Source organism: Mercenaria mercenaria, chromosome 19 (assembly GCF_021730395.1).
Source record: "Mercenaria mercenaria strain notata chromosome 19, MADL_Memer_1, whole genome shotgun sequence".
NCBI classification, from domain to species: domain Eukaryota; kingdom Metazoa; phylum Mollusca; class Bivalvia; order Venerida; family Veneridae; genus Mercenaria; species Mercenaria mercenaria.
This window is the reverse complement of record NC_069379.1, coordinates 9,705,930-9,724,997: the sequence shown is the minus strand read 5'-3', so window position 1 is coordinate 9,724,997 and position 19,068 is coordinate 9,705,930.

The window sequence follows — 19,068 nt, the reverse complement described above, 5'->3', positions numbered from 1 at the left end:
ATATGTCTGTGTTTAGTTATTAGATTTTCATCAAGAATTATGCATCTGTTCTGCAGCATAAATAATTATGTATGCAACAGGAGCACAATACTATTCTGCAAAAGAACATGTGCATGCTTCTTGATACAAGTCTAAAAGTCTTTTTATTACATAAAAATCTACACTTAAACAATTATCAATGGTATAAATTTGCTCTTTAGCTTGAGTAAAACTAAAATGTCACAATTAAAGAACATGATAAACACAACAACACAGTCACATGAAACTAACATCAAAAATGATGCCATACACCTGATGTGAAATTTGAATGTCAGTATAGTCTGTTCCTGGAAAATTTTGTAATATATGTATGAAATGGCAGCCTCTGATGCATATTTTTTGTCTAAATTTTCAGGTATTGAGAGGGTCCCCACCTCCTGTTAGGTTGGTCAGGGGAGTCTCCCTCTGGAATATAGGTATAAAATGGAAGCCGCCTCTAGTGCCTTTTTGGGTCACAACTTTGAGGTACTTGATGGGATACCTCCCATCCGTTAAGGGGGTCAGGTGGATCTCTCCCTGGATTTTCTTTTTTAATATAGGTATGAAATGGTGGCCTCAGGTGCAATTGGGTTTAGATGTTAAGGTAGAGAAGATGATATAAAGGTAGAGAAGGGGTTCAGAGGGTTTCCCCTAGAAATGTTTTAAATATAGTTATGAAATACTGGCTTCTTGTGCATTTTTGGGTCTGAATTTTGAGGTACAAGAGGTTAGCCCTCCCTCCTGTTAGTGAGGGGAGGAGGAGGGGCTCTCCCCTGGAAATTTCTGTAATTTAGGTATGAAATGGTTGCCTCTTGTGCATTTCTGGGTCTAAATTTTGAGGTACAGGAGGGGATAACTCCTTCCTGTTTGGTATAATACCTCCTTCCTATTTGGGGAGGGGGAAAGGGTCTCCTCTGGAAGTTTTTGAACTTTAGGTATGAAACTAGAGCTGCTTTTGAGAAAAGTGCATGTCTCCCACAACTGCCAAATCATCAGAATAGTAGTATAAGATCGGACGAGAAATGTTCAAGCGTAAACCCTACTCCCTATATATTCTTAATTCCCAATCAGACTTCCAGTGCTTTGATTATCAAAAACAAGTTGATCAGACTTTCAGAGCTTTGATACAACCCAATCAGACTTATAGTGCTTTGATTATCAAATATACAATCCAATCAGACTTTCAGTGCTTTATTTATCAAAAAGCAATGTTTCAAGGGCCATACTTCCAAAGTGCCTGGGCTGATTTGGCTAGTTATCAAACTTGGCTGAGGAATTATTGGCAAACACATTTTTTTCAAGTTTGGTGAAGATCGGATGAGAACTGTTCGACTTAAGAGTGTAGACAAGATTTGTGATAGATGGATGGACAGGCAGGAGTAAATCAATATGTCTCCCACCACACAGTGGTGTGGGAGACATAATAATGGCCTCTAGTGCATTTTTTGGTCTATATGTTGAGGTATAGGAGGGGATACTTCCCTCCTGTTATGGGCTTGGGAGCATCTCCCCTCCTGGAAATTTTGAAATGCAGGCATGAAATGGTGGCCTCTGGTGCAGGTTTGGGTCTATATATTGAGAAAATATTTTATTTTTTTTGCCAAAATAGTTGCATGCAACTTCGATGAGTTTAAGTCACTGGGGGGTATAGGGGGAGCACGGGCTCTCTTGGCCATGGCCCTTGATCAGCCAGGCCTTTATGTTGGTGTTTCGCAACATAAAAATCAAGTAAATCATTCATTAAATTTAAATGTAAATGCTGGTAAATTTATTTATGTTTTAGTGGTTTAACGACCTATACAAATATTCGATATATACCCAACAAAATCTTCTGTATATCCAAATAAAACTTATCGGAATACGAGCTTTACAAGCAGAAGTCATGCTTCACTTATAGCACAGAAAAATTTCCACCTTTAATAATACCATTTTGTATTTTGCCCAATTCATGGAAATATGCATACAAAAAGGAAAAATGTTATTTCATTGTTATCCTTTCACAGTTTTACATGAAACTTGCATAAAGGAAAGTTTATTTAATAATTACAAGTATAACAAGAGCACCGCCTTGCGGGTGCTGACGCTCATCTGATTTTTTTTGTATAATAGAAATATTGTCCAACCCATGATTTTCTAAGTCTAAAAAGGGCCATCATTCTTGCAAAAAGCAGGATAGAGTTATGTTTCTTGATGTACAGTGTCCACTTATGATGGTGAAAAACTGTTGCAAGTTTTAAAGCAATAGCTTTGACGGTTTATGAGAAAAGTATACTTAAACATAATACTCAACCAAGAAAATGATTTTCTAAGTCCAAAAGGGGCAATAATTATTGCAAAAAGCAGGATGGAGTTATGTTGCTTGCTGTACAGGGTCAGCTTATGATGGTGAACAAGTGTTGCAAGTTTCAAAGCAACAGCTTTGATAGTTTAAGAGAAAAAGTTCACCTAAACATAAAACTTAACCAAGAAATCTGATATTTTCTAAGTCCAAAAGGGGCCATAAATCTTGCAAAAAGCAGGATGGAGTTATGTTTCTTGATGTACAGGGTCAGCTTATGATGGTGAACAAGTGTTGCAAGTTTTAAAGCAAAAGCTTTGATAGTTTAGGATAAAAGCTGACCTAAACATAAAACTTAACCAAGAAAACTGATTTTCTAAGTCCAAAAGGGGCAATAATTCTTGCAAAAAGAAAGATGGAGTTATGTTTCTTGATGTACATGGTCTGCTTATGATGGTAAACAAGTATTCCAAGTTTCAAAGCAATAGCTTTGATAGTTTAGGAGAAAAGTTGACCTAAACATAAAACTTAACCAAGAAATCTGATATTTTCTAAGTACAAAAGGGGCCATAAATCTTGCAAAAAGCAAGATGGAGTTATGCTTCTTGCTATACAGGGTCAGCTTATGATGGTGAACAATTATTCCAAGTTTCAAAGCAATAGCTTTGATAGTTTAGGAGAAAAGCTGACCTAAACATAAAACTTAACCAGGCAACGCCGACGCCGACGCCGACAACCGCTCAAGTGATGACAATAACTCATCATTTTTTTTCAAAAAATCAGATGAGCTAAAAAGGTGCCTTTTTTCCTCTTAAAATTAAGTCGAGACATTATGAATAGGGCTTCTGATGCTAAAAAATATTGAATTTGGAGGAAGTTTTGCTGAGAAATAGTTAACAGAGTATTTTTTTAACAGAATAAGTGTTTTGGTAAAATCCTAAACATGTTGGTCAATAAATTCTTAACACCACTTTGCATTGATAAAATATGAAATATGGTAACAATATTAATTTTGTAGTATAAATACCATTTTCTAAGTTGTTTAAAAACAAAAATCATCCTTATTTATCATTTAACTATTGTAATATTGTACAGTTTAATGTTAGTTACAACCTTGTTGCACAGAAATTTCAAAGTGAAATGGCATACTAACTCTGTGCAACAAAGACGTATGTTGAGTTACGACCATGTTGCACTGACTGAAAGTGTCTTCCTGAGATACAGCCTTTTGACAATTTTACTTTTTTCACTTTAATTTTAAGAATGTGATTTAGATATTTTAACAAGTGATGTTTTTATGTTAAATAAGGCAAATTATGTAAAAAAGTGTATTTGGTAAAAAAATCAAGTTACGACCATGTTGCACTGACCCATCGAGGTGTTACAAATGCGATCGCATATGTAACAGGTGTTACGAATGAGATCGCATATGTAACAGAAATCAAGCACATTTGTAACAATTTTTGAGACAAATGTGATTGATGCCGATTTTTGATGTGACATCTGATCACATTTGTCATATGTCATTTTCAATCGGAAAAATGAACAAAAAAGTGCATTTTTACATCTGAAACACATTTGTAACATGTTTTAGCTCACTTGTACGAAGTGACAAAGTAAGCTGTTGTGATCATCTTTTGTACGTCGTCCGTCGTCCGACTGTCCGTCCGTTCACATTTTTCTTGTGAATACGATAGAGACAACATTTATTATTTGATTTTGACAAAACTTGCACAAACTTATATATACCTATGATATCTCGGTTCCTTTCAAAAACCAACCATATCACCTTATTCGTCTTAGAGTTATAGTCCCAGAGATGGCAATAATTACTGATTTTAGCCTTGTGAACGCGATAGAGACCATATTTTTTGTTTATTTTGACTAAACTTGCACACAACTTATATATCTATAAGATCTCGGTTCCTTTCAAAAACAACCGCATTGCATCATTTGACTTGGAAATACGGCCCCTGAATTGGCAAAACAATACTGTTTTTATCCTTGTCAACACAATGGAGACTACATTTGTTGTTTAATTTTATTAAACTTATGAACGATCTCAGTTCCTTTAATAACGGCCATATCGCGCCATTCGTCTCGGAGTTATGGCTGAAATGGCAAAATTTGCTTATTTTAGTCTTGTGAAGACAATAGAGAGAGACCATATTTATTATTTCATTTTGACCAAACTTGTATAGAAGTTATATATCTATAACATCTCGATTCCTTGGGAAAACCAGCTATATAGCACCATTTGTCCTGGAGTTATGGCCCTTAAAATGACAAAATTTGCTGACTTTAGCATTGTAAACATGACAGAGATCACATCTGTTATTTGATTTTGACCAAACTTGCATTGAAATATTATATCATTAAAATCTTGTTTTTTCCTCGAAGAGTAGCCACATCACACTATTTGTCTTAGAGTTAGGGCCCCTGAAATGGCAAATATCGCAGATTTAATAACATGTATAATGTAGTATTACTCATGTGAGCGATAGTGGGTCATGACGACCCTCTTGTTGATTAGAGGGGTATTTCCGGTCAGGTTAATATCTTGGTACAGGTTTGTTATCTGGCAATTAAACTTGGCAAGAATACAGTTATCATGACTGGTCTGTTCATAGTACCATGGTACTACATGTACATATCACTTATAAATTTCACATATCGGTTTCGGTTTGTAAGATTTCATTTTTACTAAATGCATATTAATATGTATGATTAAAGGGGAAGATGCACACCACCTGCAATCCCTGTTCAACTTTTATAATCGGTAAATCGGTGGTTGTATCGCCTCAACAACAAATAAAATGCACTAAAATCAAGATCAAGGCATTCTCAGCTAACAGAGAAGTCTTGTAAAAGCTTGTTTCGTAGAACACCGGGTATATATACATTTATGTATACTTTAAAATAGTGACTAGCTTGACTATACTTAGACTGCTCATAGCTATTGTTCTGATCCTGATGTCGTCGGCGTCCGCGGGTTCGCTGCAAGATAGGTTTTTCGTTTTCGTTTTGTTTATCTTTGTCAATTCGCATTGCTTTAAACATCAAAAATTAAAAAAAACTTAAACTGACGACAATTGATACATCAAATGAAATATGTCCCATTTAAAACCCCGACGTGAACTCTATTGGATTATATTTAATAAGAGAGTTTTCTTGCCAGGCCTGGTGTCTGCATTCGGGCCGGAATTTCCAGAGATATTGTGTTTCTCATCCACCCAGTTAAGACTTTACGTGTATCGGTGCGTTTTACCAGACCCGTAAACGAACGTACGAGTGTAAACTCGTATATGAGCCAGGGTATAATTTCAATCGAAATTAATGGGAAGAACTAACCATCGGCTAGAGTGTCAAGGGACGAACGTTCGAGACCGGGTGAAAGCTACTCGTATCTGTTGCGATTTTCGCCTATCGGTGCTGTTTCAAGCTGGGAAGTTGTCTGTTACTAACAAAGATACTTGTGTACTGATTTTAAAATTATTGACATTTTTATTATCATTATCATCATCATCATCTTCATAATCATCATCATCATCTTGGACTGGTCCGTTGTAGGATCAATGGTAAGATTATAACTGCCCTAAACTGTATTACCTAAATACTGTTGAAAACAGGCGCTCTGAATCCAACAAACAAACATAATATTCATCAAAACCATTCTACAGGGTGCCAAAATTTGAGACGTTTGCAGTAATAAGTGTAATATCATCACTACAGATTGTCACTAAATGGTGGTTATTTGTACCAAAGTATTTGGAAATCTGACTAAAGCGAGTTATGATCTGGACACAAACGTAAATATTACAACAAAATAACAAAACAAATCTTAGTTCAAAGCTGTGACCTAGATCTTGGATATAGCAACATGGATCATGATCGCAACAAACCTTCTATCCATGCTGATCATTTGTACCAAATAATTTGAAATCTAATTATGCATGGGCAAGTTATACCAAGGACAAGAACCTATATATAACTGCACGAACGCACAAACTCCGCTATTTCACGGCGGGATTATAATAAAAGAAGGCCTATTACCTCTGAGGTGGGCTCAGTGGGGTGAGGGTAATAAAAAATAAAGTGTAATTTCTTCAAATCTCATAGACATTAGACCGCAGCACAAGATCGGCCCCTAGACTTAAGGCTAACGACTCCGTCCATGACAAGTTATATATAATTTGTCCCACGACATAGCAACTTCCTGTGTGTCACCCAACTTGAAACAGCTCTGGATAACGAAAGATAGCTACACATGTTGACGCCACCGGGTTCGAACCAGTGACCTGAGGCTGTAGGTCTACATTTCAGCTAGTCGAGGTAACAGTAGAAGTAGCTGAAGTTGTAATCATATTATAATGGTAGTGGCAGTGGATGCAGAAATGATAATAAGAATTGAGCCACGTCATGGGAAAATTGCTATTCGGACATCTTCGTGAATTTCCGGAAGGTCTATATTCAGGCTGACCTGTGCATTTATGCATCTGAATTAGGGTCAGAAAATTCCACATTCAGGTAGAATAAGCCTTCTTTGAAATAACAGCGAACGGTGTGTTCCCGTGATTAGACTGCGTGGATGTGCAGGCTGATCTGGGCCTGATTTGGGCCCACAATGGTTGCAAAGCCTCGAAGATTCCCGAAGGCCCATTTTCTCATGATGCGGCTCAAATAATTTATGACGTCGATGACGACGAACTTGTGATGGTGTTTATGGCAGTCATTTAATGATGTTGCGATGGCAACCGACTGATTGAACATTTGCAGTATAAAACTCAACATGATACATATGTGCTTCTCATGTCAACCCCCATGTTGGACAAACACATTCGTAACACATTTTACCTGTTACGAATGCGATCGCATACGTACGAAATCTGTTACAAATGTGATCTGTTACAAATGTGATCCTACAAAGCACAGTACCTGGTAAACACTGAAGTCTGTCCTCGCTTTGTACGAATCCGACGTCACATAAACACACAAAACCGTCACAAGAATTAGGGCGACATCTTGCATTACCTGAAACAATTTACTAGAATCTAAAACTATGTAATTAACAAATAATCAAGGCCTTCGAGTGGTCTGTCGTCTGCTTCACAAAGGTTCAACGTTTAGATGCGCAGGAATTAATTCGAACCACGAGGGCGATAGCCTGAGAGGTGAAATATCTAAGCATCTAAACGATAAACTGCGATAAAAAAGACGATAAGAAAAAGATTATGCTGGGTTTCATTAATTTTATCCGAGTAGTGCTTATCTGGAGTTCAAGCGGCATTTGACATCATAGTTGACGTCATATTGCTCTCCTACTGGTCCTCGCGTCAACCGTTGTTTGTTAAAGAATATAAAGCTATTGACTTTCTGCTTTGTTTAACTGGCAATCAAATCGAGCTATGTTGGACTATTAGATAGAATATTTAGGCTAAAGTCATCTTTAAATTCTTTCAAGTTGTTTAAGTTTTCAAACATTGTTACATTTTTACGGCGCTTGAACAGAAAAAAAATCATATTACAATGGTAAAATAGGGCCGATAGACTGGAAGTGGGCGTAAAGGGTTAATTTTGCAAATTTAAAGTATATGACGCACAAGTGAAAAGTAAAAAGTTCAAGTTTTGTAAGGTTAACTGTATATGTCAATCCGTAATGTATGACGGCTGATTCCTGCCTTCTGGTTCTGGCGTATAGGCGTGTTTTAGGTGCACCGACAAGCTAACACGCTGATACGACAAACTAGCGCATCAACACGACAAATGAGTCGTGCCATGAGAAAACCAACATAGTGGGTTTGCGACCAGCATGGATCCAGACCAGCCTGCGCATCCGCGCAGTCTGGTCAGGCTCCATGCTGTTCGCTTTTAAAGCCTATTGGAATTGGAGAAACTGTTAGCGAACAGCATGGATCCTGACCAGACTGCGCGGATGCGCAGGCTGGTCTGGATCCATGCTGGTCGCAAAGCCACTATGTTGGTTTTCCCATGGCACGGCTCAAATGAGTAAGGCAAATGAGATAATGAGGTATAAGACGTTTGGTTGGGGCTCTATCTTGATAAATGACTATATCTTCATGTTAATGTCTCTACAAAAATCGTGCATAAATCTCGATAAATCATGGTACCACTACAAACGATAAAGAATGATGACTGTTTAGTAATCGTGAATAAAAAATAACAGGAAAGATGTTAAATGGAAAACAAAAAGGAAAGGACGGATTTTTATCTTAATGAAAAATAGCCAATAATAGTTGCAAAAATTGTGTGAAATAGAAAGACCGAGGTTGATAGACCATAATTATATTTACAAATTTGTAATAAATTACTCATTTTTTTGTTGGGAGAGTATGAAATTGTAACCGTGGTATTTTGGAGTGTATTTCCATCTGTCATAACGAGACAATGTCATTAGCTGGTCTTTTTTCTTGTTATTCTGTAATTACACGTGTACTTAAATCATGTTTTTCAACACTTCAGTTCAAATTTCAGTTATTAAAGACATTCAGATATGCAGACGAAATAATCAGAAAGCGTTTCATTACGAGAAAACAGAAATAAATTTCAAAGTTATCTTTTCTCAGTTTTTGCCCAGCAGATGTATTGTTTAAGTATAGACGGGTCGACAGTACATATTGACCCGTAGCAATTTCCGAACAATTTCGAAGTCCCGTCTGCTTCCGGCATCATTCTGGCGTAGATTTAGCTCAATTCGAGCAATAGTTTCCGTAACGAACGGAGAATGTCGAAATCATTTACGAATAAAGCGTAATTTAACGGAAATTACCGAGTTTCATAACGGTTCGGCGTCTTTCGGAATGGGAGCAAATCATATCAATTAATTTACAATACCTGGACACTGAGAATGAGAGTTACAGCTGTCATAGATGGATTTTTCTGGCAGGATCAGGGACCAGTCGTTTGAGTTAAGTCCCGAAGGGGAGAAGTTGTTTGCCTGTGTGTTTATTGGCTCTGTTGTACCCGTATTGGTGACGATGGACGTTCCATTACAGAATTCTAAAAATAGATTGAAACAGTTAAACAGAAAACGCTAAACGTTGCTACAAATAAACTGATACGTTACATAGTTCTCAAAATAAACTGAAATATAACAAGTTTTTTTATCATCTCAGTATTTTTTTCTTGTGGAGAGGGTTTAGGTTAGAGTCGAACCGACACAAGTTAGGTCATATGGTGCCTTTTCCAGCTGTCTGCGTTTTAAGCAAGGGTGGGCACCTCAGTAGAACCAATGGCCTTTCGTAATCCAGCTTAATACTGTCTCCACATGGAGGTTTGTACACCCAAAGCAGATTTTAACGCTCATGAAATCTTTGTTAGCTTCTGAATAAATGTAAAATGTCACATCTTTCTCTGAGTGAGCACCGACTATTATTTACGTGAGCGGAAGATGTAAAAACTGGCCTTCACGAATGAAACCTAATTTTTATCCATAATTTTTTTTTCTTTTTTTTAAAAAAAATCTTTTGATAGAACAGTTTGCACTTGAAAGAAAGCGTGTACCTGTGAAAAATATATTTGATACTTTTAGTATGGATTTGCAGTAATATCTCACTAAAATATTTCAGTAATTTTCTAGCTATTTCTAGTAAAACAGTGTGCTTAGTCTCCTACGCGTCAGTTTTTCTTTTTTATATATCAATTACGAAATGTTTCAGAAAGATCGTGCTATTAATATATCCATACCTAGACTGTAGTCCTTAGGTCTACACTGTAGTACACTTATAGGATCCACCCAGAATTCTTCCGTTGTCAGTGACCTAAATTCTCCCGCGCATTTGCATACTCCACTGATGCACTGCGCCGGAAATTCACACGACCCGCAGGACTCGCCGACAAAATTTACACCCGGAAGTTTACAGCGGCCATCTTTTGCTGCTTGGAAACCATTGAGGCACCTGCACATTCCGGAAACACACTGCGCATACTCAGAGATGCATCTTGTCTGGTTTTGTTCGCATTTGTCACCTATCCTTGCCGCTGGAACCGAAGGTGTCATATATTTTTAATTATGAGATTTTTATGGGGTTTTTTTTAAACTAATTAACGAGTAGAAATTAAACTGTTAAAGAAATATTTGAATGTAAATAAAGCAATAGCTGTTTTCTCATTTAAGACATAACATCAACATTGACCTCTGTTTAACACACTTGATAAAAATATAATCATGAAAAAAGCAGTACAAACTGAGTATTTTTTTATATTTTAATGTTTAATACGTTATGACAACCTCATTTGTTAATGTTACTTAGAATATTTTTCAAATCAATGATAAAAAAATACAATTAAGAAAAAAAAAAAAACGACAAGCCAATCCGCTTTCCATTATTGATGAAATGTAAGACAATGAAATATCTGTTCCTTTTTACTATTTATATAGTTAGAAAATGTTACAATTTCAAAATGAATTGCCTACCTGGAATACACTCCTTTCTGTCTTCCGATGCAACATGACCGTCGTTACATAAACACGTGTAACCGTCACATGAGGTGGGCTTGCACGCGGCGCGTGCTGGACAATCTGATGTGGTTGTACATACCTCGTGAACGGCTTTACTTGTCGCTGATTCAGATAAAAAGAAAAGAAACTGTCAGTATAGCAATCGTAGATGTTCAAGCAATCTAATGAATTTTATCCTGGATGAAGAGAAAAACAGGTATCGCTAATAAAATTGATTTTATATATTTGTTTTGTTTACTCAGTATTATTAATAATACATACAAATATTATTTCCAACGAAATCTTGCCAGTAAAGCAGATTTTGAAAAAAAAAGAAAAAAAAATCGCGAAAACATGTGAAAACACTTTTATTTTATGATATTTTATTTATTTTAAAATCACGCACGTACGATTGCTTAATTAATCAGAATGTTTTTGTCTCGGCCATGACTCTCGATTAAAGGTGAAAAGTTAAATTTCCTGAATAATCTGGAGGATATAGAACTTTCGTCAAGAATTCAACCTGTATTATCTCCCTTTATTGTGGCTCCGCCTTTATTTAATACTAACCTTGACATTGGACAATCTGCACCAGCAGACTACTCAGCAATAGTGTCTTGTAAATGTATGTCTGTAAAATAAGTAACAATGTTATAGACTTAAGGTATATATTTGATACCTTTCGTATAAAAAAAGCTATATCAATCTATAATTTGCAGGAAATGGTGGTTCACTTACCTGATTTTACTTTACATATATTTTAATTCATTTAAACTTTATCCTCCTACTAAATTTTAAAATGGACTGGTCCATGATCCCATTATGGCGATACCGTTTATTATTTCAAGGGGTGTTCACTGAAAACTTATACTGACTCGATAGTGAACAGTGCAGACCATGATCAGCCTGCACAGACGCACAGGCTGATATTAGTCTGCACTGGTCGCAAAAGGCAGAAGCACTTACAGCCACAGGCTAATGGTTAAAGAGAAATTGGTTTTTTCTAATCAGATTTTGATAACAAAATGAGATAGTGAAATGTCAGGCACTTCCTTTATAACGCGAGAATGTAGTTCTTTACAGCGACTGAATAATGCCATTTCTTGTCTTCAGAGCGAGTACACAAAGATATGAGGACTCGTGTTACTGCTGATTCGTCGTGTACTTGAGGCGAAGAAACGAAGACACAATAAATAAATGGCGACGACGCCACGTTTTACCCCCACCGGTACGACATTTTGTGAATAGAATATTTCGTGTGTTTGCGACTTTCGTTACTTCGCCTTAAATGGTTCATATCCTTGTGTCTTCGTCCACGAAGCAACGACAAAAAAGCAGCTTTTTTCGTACTTCTGTGTTCTCTGGTGTCTTCGTGCCATCGCCTTGTCGCTGAACTTACTCGCTATAATTTCTGAACTATAAGGTTATTTTTAGCTCTAAGTGTTTTATGGCCATCATGTATATAGCATGACATATGTATTATTGTAACTAATTACACGTTAATTGTCTGTAACTGTCATAATTGACCGATGATTAATTAATAACAACTTGTCGATCGTCTATCAGACAGTTGTCCATGTATAGTTGTTCGGGAAAAAAGTCGAACAACATCGTATAATTCCGGTAGATTCCGTAAAGATATTTTGCTATACTGGAATTTGACCATACTTGGACCGCATAGATAATGAATATGACAAAATATAATGTAATTTTCGTGAACCTTTTATTTCATAAACTTATAATTTGCATATTTGTGTCATGGACTTGTTTTTTTTATCTTTTTTTTATTTTGCTTGTTTGTTTGTTTGTTTTGGGTTTAACGCCGTTTTTCAACAGTATTTCAGTTATGTAACGGCGGGCAGTTAACCTAACCAGTGTTCCTGGATTCTGTACCAGTACAAACCTGTTCTCCGCAAGTAACTGCCAACTTCCCCACATGAATTAACAGAGATGGAGGACGAGTGATTTCAGACATTATTGGCTGAATTTCTGTTTGTAAAAACAACGGTATAAAAATATTAATCAGCATAAAACAGCAACGGTTTAGGTTTTAAGTCTGAATTAAAATCGGTTAGCACTTGTCTACAATATAAAATCAAGTGGTAACTGCTAATCTTTGCAATAAAAAAGCACTAAAATAAATATTAATAAAACACTAATCAAAGAGACGTAGAAATATGTCTACATTTGATTTTAAAATAACATACCATTTTCCTTCCAAAAGAAGAAATGTGCACTACAAAGAAATATTTCTGTAATCTATAAGTGTCTCGTATATTCCTGAAAAAATATTCAGTTCTTTATCCGAACCAGTGCGTTTTCCGTTACATCCGAAAACGATTTGTTTCCGCCGAAATTTTAATTCCAGTAAAATGACGCAGAAGAAATAAGGTAATTAGCGTCACTCCAATTTATTGAAATCCATAATTTCTGTACTACTTAATTTAATTAGAAAAATTATTTTTCTCTTTTCCTTGGTGTGTTGTTTTTTCATTGACCGCGGATTAATTCACATTAACCTGTGCGCATGCCCAGCACCAAAGTGAATCACTTTCCCGAGCAATAATATCTACACATATTTTTGCGAAAAACAAATAAAAAGTCAATAAAATCTATCAGGAAAAATAACTAATAATGATCGATCTACAATCACGGTAGGCCGCATGTATTTAATGTCCAGTTATTATCTGACAAAAAGGACATGCCCAAAACAATAACTCGACTAAAGGTACTTGAAACAATGATTCTAAATCCGTTTGTTATTACCTTTTTACGAAGTAAGGCCTATTGGTTAGAACATAAAATACTGATGGGCAAAGGTGGTCAATGGCGAGGAATTTCATGTTCTGTTGTTCTTGCTGTCTATTTTGATACTTCGCACCAGGTCTAACCCAACTCTTTTATTCGTATTTGGTTCCGTTAACGTCAAAGGGGCCGTTAACGTCAAAGGGGCTATAACTGTATAGTTTTCTGTTGCACCTTTTTATGCCTTTCTACTATTTCTTCTGCTTTCTTCGACTGTCGGTTTTGTCATTGCACCAGGAGTGTTGTTTTGTTTCCTTTCTGTTAGTATAATTGAATCTGAGGGACCTTTTCCTAGAAGCTAGAATAAGAACCATCCAGCCCCGGAAAAACATTTCTTCTTGGTTTACGTAATAATATCTAAGTTCAACTGGACTGTTCAAAATAAATGACCATAATATGTTTCTGGTATTTAGAAAATTTTAATTAATGCAAAAAAAATAAAATAAAAATAAAGTGAAGAACATAATGATTATATTTTTTTCTTTAGGCACTTTTTTATCACACGATTGGAATTTTTGAATTTTCTTCGAGAACATATCACTAGAAATAACCTTTACATTTATCAAGTACATACTAACAGAAAAGCGGTTGGGGGTAAAAGCATATATAAGCCTGCCCGCTTAGCTAAACATATAGGAAGAGCGCAGATCTATGGATCGAGCGCAGATCTATGGATCGCGGGGTCGTGAGTTCGATCCACGAGCAGGGAGTATGTTCTCCATTACGATTTGATAAAAGACATTGTGTCTGATATCATTCGTCCTCCACCTCAGATTCAAATGGGGAAGTTGGCAGTTACTTGCGGAAAACAGGTTTGTTGTGGTACAGAATCCAAGATCACTGATTAGGTTACATAACTGAAACACAGTTGGAAAAATTTGTTAAACCTAAAAAACAAACAAACAGTTATTCATACATCATTTGAAGAAGTACCTTTAATTTATCCATGGTCAAAACGTCATATACATGATTTTGATGACAGTCACTAATAAATATAATTAATTGACAATAAGCGTTCTACATTATTGTGTATGTAATGTTCAGAAAGGTAATACATTTACGCTTAGTGCACAGCTGAAATGGTGTTTTTAAAAATGATGACTAGCTGAAAAACCATTCCTTGAGACTCAATATTTTCTTACTTTTAATTAGAATTTAATGACAAAATGCGGCTGCTTGGCACGTAGTCAACGTAAATAATATACAAGTCGAAAGATTTCCTGCGGCCAGAAGTTATACATACCATAAATTGTTATGGATGCATGTGTGACCACTCAGCCTAAAAAGTAACTTATGAGTGAATAAGGTGCTTGATTTTTTAATTATACCATTGCGCTATAATGTGGGAAATATTACTCCATTCTCCATTTCTAAATGATATAAAAGTAGATCTATGAAATATGTATTTCTTAATTCTGAAAGTTATTGTTTTGAGCAAAATCACTACTAGTATATATCCCTTTCCTGTATAACATAACTTTTAGCTCAGTTGGTCACATTAATTGACTTTTGAAATACTTTATTAGTGCTACATGCATTCACTTCGACTTCGTTGACATACAGAGCTAGACAACACAGGACCATGATCCAGGAAATTTAAGAGCAATTCAAAAGAAATCATTTATGCACAACAAGGTATCAATATCGATCATTGCTGAAATTTTAAAAAAAAATGAAATAATGAATGAGGAATTAAGGTTACAAACATTTCTCTGAATATTATATAGAGTGCCAGCTATATTGCGAAAACGGCGTTCCATAAATGCGATAAGCCAATCGTATATCGGTAAAAAGTCACGTGAATTAACCCAGTCCCCATGTGCTTCACTACTTGTTGCATTCCAATATACCTGCGGCCTTCAACATAGTGCGTTTGCGACCAGCATGGATCCAGACCAGCCAGCGCATCCGCGCAGTCTATTCAGGATCCATACTAATCGCTTTCAAAGCCTATTGAAAATAGAGAAACCAACATAGTGCATTTGCGACCAGCAGGATCCATACTGTTCGCTAACGGTTTCTCTATTTACAATAGGCTTTGAAAGCGAACAGTATGGATCCTTCTGGTCGCAAATGCACTATGTTGGTTTTCTCAATGCGCGGCTCATTTAAATAACTAAATTTAAGTGTCTTATTCTTATGAAACAAGGACTAAAATGACAAAATTAAAACCAACTTAAACATAATGCAAAGTGCATTGCATACTCTTTTTCGGTATAACAACTTCTACTAAAACAAAAAGAACCCGGGCGATCAAGCCAATATATTCAGCACTGACAATATTCTTCAAGAAAATGTTAATTGCAGACATTTAAAATGTGTCCTGATGTGTGATGCAGCCATTGGAAATATGTCAATTTTATAAAGAATAAAGATGAACAGCTATTTAGTGTGTTGTAACATATACTGAACAAAACAGCTAACCGACCGCTATGCTGTTTTGCCAATGTTTGAAAAATACCAACAAATACATATTAATTAGAACTATATATTAAATTTTCAAAACAAATTGTCAAAATGGCGTAAAGGTATACAAATGTATTTATTCTTTTTACAACCTCGCCCCATTTGTAAAACATCACATATGCAAATAGAATTTGTGATCTTAAGGAATGACTGATCATCATTTATAATAAAACATAGGTATTATTGTTGACTTTCTTACTCAAAAAGTGGTAAATATCACACAACTATATATACTTTTTATACAACGAAAACATTTAATTTTTTTCCCGCATCTCCTTTTTCTCTACTTTGTAAAGTGCAGATATTTTAGCTTATATTTGCCTTCGAAAAACATGGATTAAATTTATCAGAAGGTGTAATTTGAATAAGTTCCCAAGTGTGGTTTATCGTGAAATAACCCGTGTTTTGAGTTCTTATGCGTAAGAATATATCACGAAGGCCGTAGGCCTGAGTGATATATTGTTTCGCATAAGAACGAAAAACTAGGGTTATTCTACGATAAATCACACTTGGGAACTTGTTATTTCGATTCTAACACGACATACTAGTATCAACAGTGTTAGAAAAAAAATGGTAACTACTTTTTACGACCGTGCTACACACCCGGATCGGATGACGTCATTGCACGCGAGTGGTTTATTGCAGAATAACCAGAGATAGATTTTGCTCTACATGTATGTAGGTTATTCCCTGATCGTGTTAGAATTATATATATACAGGAATATATATATATAGGAATAACAGCAGCAGACTTCTGATGTTTTTCAATAATTTTAATTCTTCACTGCAAGCGCTTTCAATTTGTGCATATCTTCAGGCAGTTTACATTTTGAAAATTTTGCAGTGAAGAAAAACCTCAGGATGAGCAGAGGGATAGTCGAAATGTCACTGAACTTAATTTACAACATTTGTACAATGTAATACTAGGAATTATCCATTTAAGCACCGAGATACGTTTCAATATCTTAAAATTAAAACGGGATTGTATGAATAATATGGAAGTCAATTTTACAGGTACATGGTCGTCTTCCCAAAAGACCTAAATAGCATGTCTCTGCGTACGATTTTGCCTAAACGTGGAGACATTTTGTGCTCAACAAATGTAGGAGGTAAGGGTAGATTCAGTAAACATATCCAGCGCCAGACATCGCAAAATAGACCAACAAAAATAGAAATTAAGCGGAGAAACGTATCAGACCGGTTGCTTCAAATACCCGTCAGCATTGTATAAACATGATATTTGGAACATTAAGGCTAGATTCCATCCAAAGTAAACCGCCTCGGTTTATAGCCTAGTGGTAGAGAGAATTCGTGGGTTCGATCCCTTGCAGTGCCGTGTCTTATCAAAGAAGTATAAAATTGTTCTGGTAGCTTTCTTGCTTGACACTCCGCATTAAGAGAAGACTGCTAGGACTGGTCAGTATAATGTGACTTGGTGGGATATCATGTCACGTGTCTAAGGGCATGATATTCCAGTGAGGCAGCACTATAACTCTGGGCCTCACTGCTACAAGTAAACACCATCGTTTAATTGACTGAAAAATTGATCATAACATCTCAGTTTTTATGTCATATCTAAATCATGTCTTACGGTGAACTTAAATAAAATGAATATTCAACTTTCTCGTCCTTGATTGGATGGATGTGCTAAGTTGTACTACCAAAAGATATACATGTTTGGCGATAATAAGTTGTACTACCAAAAGATATACATGTTTGGCGATAATATTCTAAAGTATCTAAACTAATTACAAAAATATCATTTTTAAACATTTTATTGTCAATCAAAATTAGAAAGAATAAATAGTTTCTTACTAGGGTGATTTCGATTCGTGTTTTATTTCGTTATTTTCTATTGACCTAATGCTTGCTTTGACGATTTGACACATCTTTTCACTACTTCAAATTCTGTTATAGGTAGGTGTCTAATAAGCTAACACGGCTGGCCCTTTCACACACTTTACTTTACTTTTATATGTATCATAGTGCAGGTTCAAGTGGAGAAACAAAACTCTGTCATAGCATTTTATCATTTTATTACGAAATTTGAGCAATGTGATTATAAATTAACAGCGAAATAGGAAGTAGATATTTAGACAGTCATAATTCAACTGTTAAAAGTAATCTTTATACATCAGTTAATTAGCACTAGACAGTGATAATTTAACTGTTAAAAAAGGAACATTTTTACATCTGTTAATTAGCACTACACAGTGATAATTTAACTGTTAAAAATGCAACATTTTTACATCTGTTAATTAGCACTAGACAGTGATAATTTAACTGTTAAAATGCAACATTTATACATCAGTTAATTAGCACTAGACAGTGATAACTTAACTGTAAAATTCAACATTTATCCATCAGTTTACTAGCACTGGATAGTGATAATCTAACTGTTAAAAGTAAAATTTATACATCAGTTAAGTAGCAACAGACAGTGATCATCTAACTGTAAAATACAACATTTATACATCAGTTTACTAGCACTGGATAGTGATAATCCAACTGTTAAAAGTAAAAGTTATACGTCAGTTAATCAGCAACAGACAGTGATAATTTTATTGTAAAATGCAGCATTTATACATCAGTAAATTAGCACTACACAGTGATAATTTAACTGTAAAATGCAACATTTATACATCAGTTAATTAGCAATAGACTATGATAATTTTACTGTAAAATGCAACATCTATACATCAGTAAATTAGCACTACACAGTGATAATTTTACTGTAAAATGCAACATCTATACATCCGTTAATAAGCACTACACAGTGATAATTTTACTGTAAAATGCAACATTTATACATCAGTTAATTAGCACTAGACAGTGATAATTTTACTGTAAAATGCAACATTTATACATCAGTAAATTAGCACTAGACTGTGACAATTTTACTGTAAAATGCAACATTTATACATCAGTAAATTAGCACTAGACAGTGATAATTTAACTGTAAAATGCAACATTTATACATCAGTTAATTAGCACTAGACTGTGATCATTTTACTGTAAAATGCAACATTTATACATCAGTAAA